We start from the raw sequence: 14216 nt of genomic DNA, 5'->3' as shown, positions 1-14216 counted from the left end.
TTAAAAATCAACATGATACACTTCAGTCATGTCTGGATTGAACAAGCCAAAATGTTGTTCGACCCCTGGATTCTTTCTGTCCTCGTTAAAAAGTGCAAAAACATATGTCTCCACATTCTTGTAAGGCCTCTTAGGAGTACCAGAGCCATGTACGTGGTTCATAAGATTCTGATTATAGGTCTGAGCCAGTTCAATCATCGTGAAATTACCATTTCCTTGCCACGGCCACCCACTCTCACAAATCACCACCTCAACATCACCTGCACTAATCTTTTCCAATGCGGAGTAAACTGCATCAACCATGACATCGAACATATTCTTGTACCCTAGACTTCCATCTCTCACTACAACATCAGGAGAGGTGAATAACACGTACGGTAATTGAATTGAACTTGGTTCATGGATGTAAGTAAAGTAAGGGTACGCAGTGATCAAAAGTGGGAAACCATTGTTAGCTAAGAAACCTGCGATCTGTTGGATTGCAGGCTTGACATCACCTGAAAAATCTCCAGTTGAAGGAGGAGATGAACTTGCTAGTGCGTAAATCCCGACGGCTGTACTCACGGGAATCCGACCAAGACTGAAGAATTGTAAAGCTGCGTTCATATTTTGCATCGCCGGGAACACCAAAGAATTCATATTACCTGGGATGACTTCATTACCAATGGATATGCAACGGAATGTGATGGTTTGTGTGTATGGGATAATGTTGGTTTGTACCCATGCTTTTGCAAAGTTGATATCTCCTGCAAGAGTGGCTATATCTTGATTGAAGGTTCCAATGATCACTTGGATTCCGGAGTTTTGTAGAGCGTTGAGAACGTTGAGGTCGGGGCTAAAAAGACGAATCCGTGAAATGTTTCTTGACTTTAAGAGGGTTACAACTTGATCTGGAGGAGGGAGGTTGTCTCCCAATAATCCATAGTTAATTCGAATACCACCGCAATCTGGGAAATAAAAGAAATCGAAAACATATTTAGAAATGTAAAGGATATTAATGATTGCAAAATACAGATTATGAAGATCGATGAACGCATTACCTGCATGAGAACTTAGATGAACTATAAGAACACACATGATGCTTATTGAAGGTAGAAATGAAGCCATTTCGGAACTAGTTTTACTCATGGATGTTGCAAGAAAAATTGTATTGCTATCGGATATATATACTGTAAAACTTAGTAAGATAAGGTCTTATGGGTGCATGAAGAAGACGAAGATGGTATTTATTACAAATTAATTAGGCATTAAAACATACATTATAAATGAAATTAGTTGGATTGTAATACATTGTAATATTAATTACTGATAATTAAATAAGTAAATTTTGATCGGATTTTTTTCATATATATATATATATATATATATATATATATATATATATATATATATATATATATATATATATATATATATATATATATATAGGAGTAGGATCAAATGAGAACACCAAAAAGGTTGAGAACGCGAGAACAAAGTATATTCATTTGTGATTCCATGTATTCATTTGTGGAGAAATGATAAATTTTTACACCTTTAATTTCAATTGAAGAGAAAAAGCATATTCATGTTGATTGTGCGTAAAAATTTATCATTTCTCCACAAATGAATACATGGAATCACAAATGAATATACTTGTTCTCGCGTTCTCAACCTTTTAGGTGTTCTCATTTGATCCTTTCCCTATATATATATATATATATATATATATATATATATATATATATATATATATATATATATATATATATATATATATATATATATATATATAGAGAGAGAGAGAGAGAGAAAGAGAGAGAGAGAGAGAGGTAGGTTCAAATGTTTCTCACATTTATTGTGTGCTAGAATGCACCAATAGGAATTTAGTATTAATTATATGTATATTAATTGCTATCCATACTTATAACTCATTTTTATGGAAACTAATTAAAATCGTCATTAATGTCAACAATAATATTCTTTCAGAATGAATTCATATCTAGAAGAATGAGAGTGTATTCCAGCAGAATTAGAGTGTATTCTAGTAGAATACACTCTCGTTCTTCATATTTCATTCAATTTTATTGTATTTTGAGTGAGTCTTGAAACAAAATACGAATTCATATATAAAAACCTAGATGCGAATTCATTCTGAAAGAATGTCATTGCTGACATTAATGACAAATTTAATTAGTTTCCATAAAAAGAGAATTATAATTATGAATATCATTTAATATACATATAATTATGGAAATCGTTTAATATCTATATTTATTTAATTCAATAATTATTTAATTTACTAAATTCTTATTGGTGCATTCTAGCACACAATAAATGTAAGAAACAAAATAACTTAGCCCTATATATATATATATATATATATATATATATATATATATATATATATATATATATATATATATATATATATATATATATATATATATATATATATATATATATATATATAAACAACTTACTTAAATTAAAAAAGAATATATAATACTTTTGGATAAATGGCAATTTAACGGGTATGATCCATTAAAAATATTATTGTCATATTTTTTGTCCCTAAACCATTTTAAATGATGAAGATTATTTTTGCCGTAAATCTGTAGACACCATATATAAGGAGGACTTGAAGCATTATGTAGATAGATTGAAAACATAGTGATATAAGAAAAAAAATTATGGTTGAAAAATATTTGACAATTATTTTAAGGATTATCTTGTATAAATCGATGAACCACCACCGGGACAAAAAAATTGTAATTTACCATACATTAACATTTTTATACATTTTCTAGAAGGAGTTCATGTTAAAATTAATTAACGTTGTGTTCATTAATGATCTCGTTAGATATAAATTAATGATTCTGCCTTATTACACAATATATTTTTATTTTATTTTATCAAAATATATAATGTTTAAAAATAAATCAAATAGAAAAATTAAATATTATGGTTGTTTGTTGCCTCTATTATTATATATTACAATTACCATGATGACCGTAGCTCAAATTGCCTCTATTATATATTGCCAAAATTTTAAGAGAAATTGACTTAATACGGTAATTAACTTTTCGATTTGTTCATATAATTATCTTTTTTTTACACATCTAGGTAACAAACTTTTTGGAAGTGTTTACATATGACCATTATGACCGGCTGTAGCAGGTTACATCCGGTCATAATGGTCATATGTGAACACTTCCAAAAAAGTTCGTTACATAGATATGTACAAAAAATATATATTACTCAGATGTGAACAAACCGTAGAGGTAAAAGTATATTACACGAATGGTCCATGTAGTTTGGGTAATTTGTGTGTTTGGTCCCTAGCTTATTTTTTAACTTGGATGATCCTTACTGTTTTTTTTTTGTTGTGCATTTGGTCTTTGTCTTACCTCAAAAGACTATCGTGCCCTTTTTTAATTAATTTTCTTATCTATGTATTTATTTTTTATATATTTTAAAAAATTAATAGACCCCACATATTTGTATCTCCTTACCTTAAACCTGAAACCACATTCGAGAAATTTAAGTTCGGTCCCACCAGTCACCATCTCATCTCTCATCCTCCTCAACTTCTCTTTCCTTTCCATCTTTAATGGCATCAACTTCTTCACTATCCCTTCTTTTTTCGGTCCTTCAACTCCGGCGAACCAACACCACAACCCACTGTCTCTTCATTAAATTTTCCACCACCACAACCTAATAGTTGGGTTGTGGTGGTGGAAAATTCAATGAAGAGACAGTAGGTTGTGGTGTTGGTTCGCCGGAGTTGAAGGACAGATAAAAAGGGATAGTGAAGATGGTGATGTCATTAAAGATGGAAAGGAAAGAGAAGTTGAGGATGATGAGATATGGGATGGTGACTGGTGGGACCGAGCTTAAATTTCTCGAATGTGGTTTCAGGTTTAAGGTAAGGATATACAAATATGTGGGGTCTATTAATTTTTTAAAATATAATAAATACATAAATAAGAAAACTAATTAAAAAATAAATTAAAAAGGGCACAATAGTCTTTTTAGGTAAGGCAAGGACTAAACGCACAACAAAAATAAACAATAGGGATCATCCAAGTTAAAAAATAAGTTAGGGACCAAACGCACAAATTACCCAAACTACAGGGACCATTCGTGAATTTTACTTTTACCTTTACGGTTTGTTCACATCTGGGTAACTATCTTTTTTTGTACACATCTAGGTAACAAACTTTTTGGAAGTGTTCACATATGACCATTATGACCGGTTATGACCAGATGTAACCTGCTACAGCCGGTCATATTGGTAATATGTGAACACTTCCAAAAAGTTCGTTACCTAGATGTGTACAAAAAAAAGATAGTTACCCAGATGTGAACAAACTGAAAAGTTAATTACCTTATTAAGTCCATTTCCCAAATTTTAATCGGTACTTGTTGCAATATCTTATATCACCCCAATATTTAAGTTATGTAACAACTTAAATATCATAAATTTTGTCCAAAGAATAATAAGAACTGATTAGAAAACAAGATATATTTCAACTCGTCCTAAAACACAATTTATTCATACATTCAGATACTAAATATAAAACCTTTTGTAAACAAAAAAGGGTATCAATTTACATATAAGTTGGGGTTAAAATTTATAAATGATTAATGATTTTATGAAGTGGAGTGTATCTTCCTTTTTGAAAGTATTGTTGCTACGGAGACTAAAATGAAGTTTTGCTCATAATGTAAGATCGTAGTTGTGGAGTGCTTATAGGGCAGACTGCAGAGTAAACTATAGGATTCACTGTATGGTATTTGTGGCGTGTCTGCGGGAGCAGTTGCACTGCCTCGTAATCTTTCTTGGTACGTAGTTCATTAAGGAGCAGTTATGATATCTTTGATTAGCAGTTGTAGTCTCACAACAAAATAGTCGTTGTATCTCGACAGATCAGTTGTGGGGCACACGTGATGGGACAAATAAACTGATGATTTCTTTTAGGTCCAATCTAAATTAGATTTTAGTTAAACTTGTTTCTATAAATAAAGCTCCCTTATACGAACGTAACCCTAATGTAGATAACATTTTTCATGACTATGAATAAAAAATATATCTAGTTCATCTGTGGACGTAGCTTGATTTTTCTGCTCGAATGAACCGCATTAAATTCTTGTTTTCTCTATTTTTCTTCACATCTTTAAAGAACATGTTTGTGTATGTTTATCGAGTCTTATTCCTATAAAAAAACGAATATCAATTTCGAATCATACATGCTTTAGTCTTATGATAAATAGATATGAACTAGTAAGTTACTATCCCGACTTTGCGGGGGGACTGAACTTGCATAATTATAAAGTATAGAGAGCAAACATGTAAATATACAAAATTCTTTTGGCCAGATTGTGAAACCAAAAATATGTATAGATGAAACATGGCAAATATTGCAGGGGTTGAGCAGATGTATAATCTGCAAATTTTCTATTAGGTAAAGACTATTTTTTGTAATTTTTTTAAATATATGGACTGTTTCTTTAAAAAAATTGCATAAATACCTTTTCTATAAATTTTGAGGACAATTTTTGTATATACAAAATTTCTATTAATTATGGACTATTTTTGTAATTTTTTTAAACACATGGACCGTTTCTTTAAAAAAAATGTAGAAAATCTTTTCTATAAATTATAGGGACAATTATTGTAGTTTATTTTTTACACAATGGGGCAAACATGCTAACATGTGTAAATTTTAAACATCCGTAAAAAAAATTAGATGAACTTTTTCTGTAAATTACAAAATTATAAGGACGAAATATGCCAATAATGAAAATATTTGTGGCAAAACTTTGAAATGCAAGAAAGCTAAAGAAGAAATTTGCCAATAATGAAAACCTTGGTTGCAAAACTTTGAAATACAAGAAATTTATTGTTCATTTCGAGTTTGCAATTAGTATAAACTAGAATTTCATCATCCTGCGAGATGAGGCGATGAACACCTTTGCAAAGTAATCATAAAAGTATAAAATAAGTTTAGACCGACACAATTATGTATGGAGGAGACGGTCAAAAATAAGATATGAAAGTATATTTTGATTCATATAATACACAAATAACAATTAATTTAAAACTTATAATAATAAAAAGTAATATTAACAAAAATGAAAACTAAAAAAATTATGTAAAAAGCCTAAAGCGTAAATTTAAAATATAATAACGGACCAAAATCATAATTTATAAGATACTAATCATTTAACTTAAAATTATGAGGGGTAAAAATTGTTATGTTAAAATTAATTTAGGGGAAAAGAATATAAAAATAAATAAAGTTTAGAGGTACCAAATGAATTGTGTGTGTTGAGAAAAATAGAGAGGAGGTCCACCGTTCCGGCTTTCATACGTGTACAGATAAAAATGAAAGATAAAACAATCTAACAACTAATAATAAATTTGGTAATTAATATATAGATAATTAGTATATATTTACGAAGACATTTTTATAATTTATTTTTTACATAAGTGTCAAACATATTAACATATAAAATTTTTAAACATATGGACATCATATGAAATATTTTCGGTAGATTACAAAATTACAAGTATGAAATATGCCAATAATAAAAATCTTGTTGGCAAAACTTTGAAACACAGGAAAGCTAAGGACTAAATTTGTCAGTAATGAAAACCTTGATGACAAAACTTTGAAATACAAGAAAGTTATTGTTCATTTTGAGTTTGGTATATCCTCTCTAGAGGGTTTTTTTTTTTTTGTCATTATCATACTCTCATTCAATTTGTCAAACGTTGTTATTTTAAATTAATTTTTTTTTCACATGTCATTTTATAAGTTTTCTATTAAATTTCACATAATATTTTAATGTAATAATTACAATAAATATAGTAATAAACTTACCATTTAATTTCAAAATTACCAAAATTAAAGTTCATTAATTTCTTTTCTTTATTTAAATTATTTGTTTAAATTTAAAAGATAAAAAACATTTTCATTATAATAAATCATTATTTTTTATATTTTCTTATAAATTTAAAATTCTCAAATATTTTGACTTATATTTAACTTTTTTATAAAAAAAAATTAACCAATGTAATATATAGGTCTCACTGCTAATATAATAATATAGTAGCTTAGAAGCGAACTCATGAAAGGATATAGACGAAAACATAAAAAGAGAACATGATTTTATAACTTATCATACGGCAAATGAAAAACGATTATGACTATTTTAAAGCATATTTGTAGCATGGTCAAAGTTAAGGAACAAAATGGTGTGGGTGGGTGTGTGTGATAATTAGCAAATTTAATTTGGAAGAAGAAAATGACAAATTGAGAAAAATATAGTATTTTCTTATAAATAAAATGTATCATTACGTTTTTAATATTCTTCTTAAAAAATTACATACTTCATATTATAAAATTCATATTATAAAGCAATCAAACAAATATGTAAAAACGTTGAGAGCTATGCTCAGCTGCGGTTTTAGTAGGTGTATCGGTGTAACACCAGCAACACCTATTTTTTCTATATGTAATAAAAAAAAAATTATTTTTTTTTACTTATTTTTCTTGTACCGGCGTCCGGCAACACCTACTTTAACTTCGGAAACATCTAATATGTATTCTTGTGTAACATCCCGATGATGAGGTATTTTCAATTTCAACCATAAGTATGTAAGAATATTGCATTTGGACCATTGGGCTTGAAAATGATTGCAAGAATGGCCCATAGTGACATTTTGGTGATTTTTGGACAAAGGAGTAATACGTTTGTAACAACCCAAATTTTTTAAAGAAATTTTTCATTTTTTAATTAATCAAACACGTTTCCATAAACCATAAAATCCCAAGACAATTGTTTTCAAATCCACATCCATTACAACTTTATATAAAAATATCAGAGTGTCCCATAAAACATCGGTGGGAGAGTGCACGCCGCGTCATCAAGCTTTGCCCTTGCCCTTGAGCTCAGATGTACCTGAAACAAATCCACAAAATGTAATCTAATGCTTAGTGAGTTCCCCAGAGCATACAACACATACAATCCACATATCACATATCATATTAGCCCTAAGGCTACATATACCACATAAACCATGCATAAACATCGATGGATGCCATGGAAACCCTCCAGGGTCTTACTCCGGGTGCCTCGGGAACCCCCCGAGGTCTTAGCCCACGTGCCTCGGGAACCCCCCAAGGTCTTTACTGAGGATGCCTCTGAAACCCTCCAAGGTCTTACACCTAGGTGCCTCGGGAACCCCCCGAGGTCTTTCATGCAAATGTCATAAATAATCAAGCATATCACATATTCCATAGTCCACTATCATATCACATAACAATTAATGGGTCGGCCTTGGTGCCTTAGACCCATTGGTATGGTGAGGAGACTCACCTCTGTTCGAAGAATCCGAAAGCCGTTCTCCTAACTGTCTGTAACCTCTCGTGTTGAACCATGATAACATTACCCAATGTTAGAGCTTCACACAATCAATGGAAAACCCAAACTTCAAGTCCCTCCATAAGGCCCAAATATTCTTCCTTTGATAATGGGCCCAAAGTCCATGTCCATAAATCATTAATGGGCCTCATGACCCAGTGAGGCCCAACCATAGCATCAATGGCCCAAAACAGATAAACTGGCCCACCATCCCCAAAATACAACCAGGCCCAATAACCAATTGAGGCCCAACAGTTCAAAGGCCCAAAACGAAATCCAAGCCCATCTGTTGTGCGTACGCGCAGCGTACTGAGTCTCTGGGCCTTACGCGTTGCGTACGCTAGGTTACGCCCATCGTACTAACAGATTAAGCACTTTCTCCATTAAGTGCTTAATACTCGATTCTCTTACGTCCAAAAGTCAGATCTAGGCTTATTAAGACGACCTAAGGCATAAAGTTGGCGACTTTATGCATTTACATGTCTCATATGTTCCCAACAACCCCATTAAGACCCTTTTAAGGTTCCTAATCCACGCATGAGGTCACAACACCCATCAAGACTTCATTTTTATGTTGTAAATGGACCAAGGGACCTCAGATCTAACCTTTCCAACCTCTGGAGTTTCTCAACTCACAAGAGGAGATCCAAAACCAACAAAAGGGACCAAACTAGAAAACCCTAACTAGATCTAATGAATAAGATGGAAAGATTCAAGCTTTATACCTCCAGAAGCTTCTTAAGGTGATCTAGATGCAGATTCTTGAAGCCCAAGGTCACTCCAAGCTTGCTTGACAACTTCTCCTTCTTGAATGTCACCAAAAATGGCCACCAACACCTTCTCTAAGCTCAAAATGGTCTCACAAGTTTCTCTGGAGTAAAAAGACGAACTAAGGCTATGGAGGCTCTCTAGGGTTAAGTCTAAGGGGCCTAAGGACGTTTAGATAGGCCTCAAGTCCGGAATTTAGGGTTTTGGTCATCCGGCACGTACGCCCAGCGTACGTGCTGCCCCTCCGCGATCCTCCTTACCAAGTATGCTAAGCGTACCCATAAGTACGCCCAGCGTACTTAAGGGACTTATTATGCTATAATTAGAATTCTTCAAGGGTTTCAAGACAATACCTGATTTGGAGTGTTACAACTCCCCCCCCCCCCCCCCCACTTGAACTAGACTTCGTCCTCGAAATCCGTAGTTGTGAATAGATCGGGATAATGCTCCCGTATCTCCTCCCCTGGATCCCATGTCCATTCGGAGCCTCTTCGATGTTGCCATTGCACCTTTACTAGCTTCACCTCTTTGTTCCGAAGACCCTTTGACTTCCTATCTAAGATGGCAACTGGCCTCTCGATGTAGTTCAGGCTTCCATCTACCTGAACATCGTCCAACGAGATGACTGCGGACTCGTCAGTGACACACTTCCGAAGCTAAGACACATGGAAGGTGTTGTGAATCTGGCTAAGCTCCTCCGGCAGATCCAAGCGATATGCCACCTTGCCCACCCGGGCCGTAATCCTGAATGGTTCTATGAATCGAGGCCTTAGCTTGCCCCTCTTCCGAAACCTGATGATCCCCTTCCAGGGCGAGACTTTCAGCAACACAAAATCCCTCAACTGGAACTCGAGATCTGATCGCCGTCGGTCAGCATAACTTTTCTGTCGGCTCTGCGCGACCCACAGCCGGTCGCTCACCTGCTGAATCATCCCGGTAGTCTTGAGCACTACCTCAGTGCTCCCCATGACCCGGTGCCCAACCTCGTCCCAACAAACTGGGGTTCTGCACCTCCGACCATATAACATCTCGAATGGAGCTCAGTCGATACTGGCATGATAAATGTTATTGTACGAGAACTCTGCCAATGGGAGGTATGTGTCCCAACTCCCTCCAAAATCCAGTACGCATGCTCGAAGCATGTCCTCCAGTGTCTGGATTGTCCTCTCGCTCTGGCCGTCGGTCTGGGGGTGGTACGTCGTTCTAAAATATAGCTGAGTGCCCAGTTCCTCATGGAACTTCTTCCAGAACCTGGATGTAAACCGAACATCCCTGTCAGATACTACCGACACTGGCACCCCGTGTTTGGCCACCACCTCTCGTACATAAATGTTCGCCAACTTCTCCGCGGATATACTCTCAGAAATCAGAATGAAGTGGGCACTCTTCGTCAGTCTGTTCATGATCACCCATATGGCGTCTACACCCCTCGTTGTCCTCGGTAACTTCGTGATGAAGTCTATAGTGATCTCTTCCCATTCCTACATAGGGATGGGTAGTGGTTGTACCTTGCCATGAGGCCGCTGATGCTCGGCCTTGACCTTCCTGCAGGTCAAGCACCGCTCCACGAACCAGGCGATCTCCCACTTCATGCAGGGCCACCAATAACTCAGTCTCAAGTCTCTATACATCTTCGTAGCCCCGGGATGTATAGAGAACTTCGACTTGTGTGCCTCCTATAATACCCTCTGTCTCACTCCTCCAGTCACCGGTACCCACACTTGGCCACACTGTGTCAAAAGGTTGCGGCTATCCTTTACAAACAAAGGATATTGTCCCCAAATCCACTCTATCTTCCAATTCTCCTTCTTCACTCCCTCGACATGGGCCTCTTTGATCATATCCAACAAAGGAGAAATCACCGTCATCCTCATACAAATGTTCCCAATTGGGGACCCCACCATCTTGCGGCTCAACGCATCGGCCACCACGTTGGCCTTCCCTGGATGGTATAGGATCTCACAATTATAATCCTTCAGCACATCCAGCCACCTCCTCTGTCGCATGTTGAGGTTCTGCTGATCCATCAAATACTTTAAACTCTTGTGATCAGTATAAATGGTGCACCGCACTCCATACAAATAGTGCCTCCAAATCTTGAGGGCAAACACTACCGCCCCTAATTCCAGGTCGTGAGTGGGGTAATTCGCCTTATGAGGTTTCAACTGCCTCGAGGCGTAAGCTATCACGTGCCCCCTCTGCATTAGTACCGCACCTAACCCTGAAATCGATGCGTCAGAATATACCACCAAATCATCTAACCCCTCGGGTAGTACTAAAATCGGAGCCTCACATAACCTTCGTCTCAGGGTCTCAAAAGCCAACTACTGATCCGGGCCCCACCGAAATGTCACATTCTTCTTGGTCAAGCGGGTCAATGGCACAACAATCTTGGAGAAATCCTGGATAAATCTCTGATAGTAGCTCGCTAAACCCAAGAAGCTACGGATCTCAAATGCATTCTTCGGTACTTCCCACCGCATCATAACCTCAACCTTGGCTGGATCAACCGAGATGCCCTCCTAGTTGATGATGTGCCCCAAAAACTGTACCTCTCGCAGCCAAAAATCGCACTTGGAGAATTCGGCATACAACCTCTCCGCCCTCAGGGTCTCCAATACCTCCCTCAAATGCTGCTCATGCTGCTCCCTGGTCTTAGAATAGACCAGGATATCATCAATAAAAACGATCACCGACCGATACACCATCGGTCTACACATCCTCTTCATGAGATCCATGAACGTTGTTGGGGCATTGGTGAGTCCAAACGGCATCACCACAAACTTGTAATGCCTATACCGAGTCCTGAAAGTTGTCTTCGGTATGTCCTCATCCTGAATCCGCATCTGATGATACCCCAACCGAAGATCAATCTTAGAAAACCATGATGCACCCTGCAGTTGATCAAACAAATCATCGATCCTCGACAACGGATAACGGTTCTTCACCGTTAGTTTGTTCAGCTCTCGATAATCAATACACATCCTGTGTGATCCATCCTTCTTTTTCACGAACAGGATCGGTGCTCCCCACGGGGAACTGCTCGAACGGATGAACACTCGGTCTAGCAGCTCCTAAAGCTGCGTAGATAACTCCTGCATCTCGGGCGGTGCTAACCGGTATGGTGCCTTTGCTATCGGGGCGGCACCCGACACCAAATCGATGTGAAATTCCACCTTCCTCTCCGGATGCACTCCTGGTAACTCTTTGGGAAAGACATCCCGAAATTCCTGTACTACTGGTACACTGCCCACATCCGTCGTGGTCTCAACCCTCGTATCTGATATATAAGCCAGAAATCTTGTACACCGATGCTGCAAAAATCTCCTAGCCCTCACAGTCGAACATAGAGTTGGCCCCTGCGAGGCCCTCTCACCATGTATAACTAGTTTCCCCCTACTTGGGGCTCAAACCCTCACCAAGTGGCGCTCACAATCAATCATGGCCCCGTTGGCCCCCAACCAGTCCATCCCGACAATCACCTTTAGTCCCCGCAACGGTATCGAAACTAGGTCAACACGGAACCTCTCCCCAAGCACATTCAGGACACAGTCCCGATACACCCTTGCTGCACGCACGGTGCGATCATCTGCAATCTCAACCTCAAGAGGGGAATCCAAAGTCCCCGGCGCATCCCGAAACTTCTTGCTAGTTGCAAGAGATACAAATGATCAGATAGCCCCCGAATCGAATAATACGTGAGCAGACATACCATTGACCAAAAAGGTCCCTGTACATAAGCATGATATACACATAAGCAATGCAAATAAATAAATAAAGAGCAAGAAATAAGTACATACCAGCCACGATGTCTGGCTCTGCCCGAGCCTCCTCGGTGGTCAACTGAAACGTGCGGCTCCTCACCGCCGGAGCTTCTGCCTTTGTAGGGTGGCCGTCTGTGATCCTCATTGTGGCGGGCACGAGCGCCACCACTGCTCCTCCCCCTCCTTGCTGTTGAATATAGTGTCTAAGTCCATAACTTTATTTGGTATGTACTTGACCCGACCCGGCATGGTCCATTTGGGTTGCATGGCATTGCAATACTTGGATAGACTAGATGAGAGAATAAGGCACTTATGATTGTTAATATATTATAAGTTCTAATATATTAATAATAGTATTATTTAATTAGTATTGATCAAGTATTAATCTAGTATTAATTTGGTGATCAAAGTGAGACTAATTAAATATATAGGGTTGATTATGACAATCATCAATTCTTTTATGGTGGATTAATGATCCATGGTTTATGGGTTTGGTTATAACCATATGGAGCTCCATGGATAGTCCATGGGAGTTACAAACCCATGGGTCATGAGAAATCAAGAGTCATGACAATTAAGGGCATTCATGTGTAAACCCTAATTGTGACAACACTATAAAAGGAACCCTATGGCTAGCAAAATCATGACCTAGTGTTACTAGAGAGGGCATAACCGATTTTGAGGCTAAGTGACATTCTCTCAAGTTATTCCAAGTTTTGTGGTGTTGTGTGAAGCATTTGAGGCACAACATTTGGGGTGCTAGGCTCACAAAGTCTTGAAGGAATCCAAGCAACAACAAGGTATGTATTTCTACTAGTTTTATGTTCTATGTAATCCCCATGCCATGCTAGTTAGGAAATAACCTTGAAAAAGAAATTTGCATGTATATAGAGAAAACATAGATTCAAGGTTATTAGGGTTGCATGTACACTTAGGAAGTGTTAGAATGCTCAAAACTCATCAGTGGTATCAGAGCCTAGGATTGTTTTCTGTATACTTGATGCAAAACTGCTTAAAAATCGAAAATTCTGCATTCTGACGACTGGACTCGCCGAGTCCATGGGGAGGACTCGCCGAGTCCATGAACAAATTCATCCTACTCGACGAGTAGAATAATGCACTCGGCGAGTAGGAGCGTGCTGGGCAGTTTTTCTGAGTTTTGTTGCTGGAAATGGATTAAGATCATTATCCCAATCTGTTTTGGACTTGTAAAATCTGTTTTTCAAAATGATAATGATTATGTTAACCCATTTCACATGACTTTTATCAATT

General features: G+C 37.0%; 1 pseudogene; it reads right to left on the bottom strand.

Moving 5' to 3' along the window:
* Positions 1-1107, bottom strand: LOC145121287 (putative glucan endo-1,3-beta-glucosidase GVI pseudogene; annotated as a pseudogene).
* Positions 1108-14216: the final 13109 nt, after the last annotated feature.

The sequence above is a fragment of the Lactuca virosa genome, chromosome 6, assembly GCF_052849685.1.
Source record: "Lactuca virosa cultivar CGN04683 chromosome 6, Lactuca_virosa_CGN04683_v6, whole genome shotgun sequence".
Lineage (NCBI taxonomy): Eukaryota > Viridiplantae > Streptophyta > Magnoliopsida > Asterales > Asteraceae > Lactuca > Lactuca virosa.
This window is presented reverse-complemented; position numbering and strand designations above follow the sequence as displayed.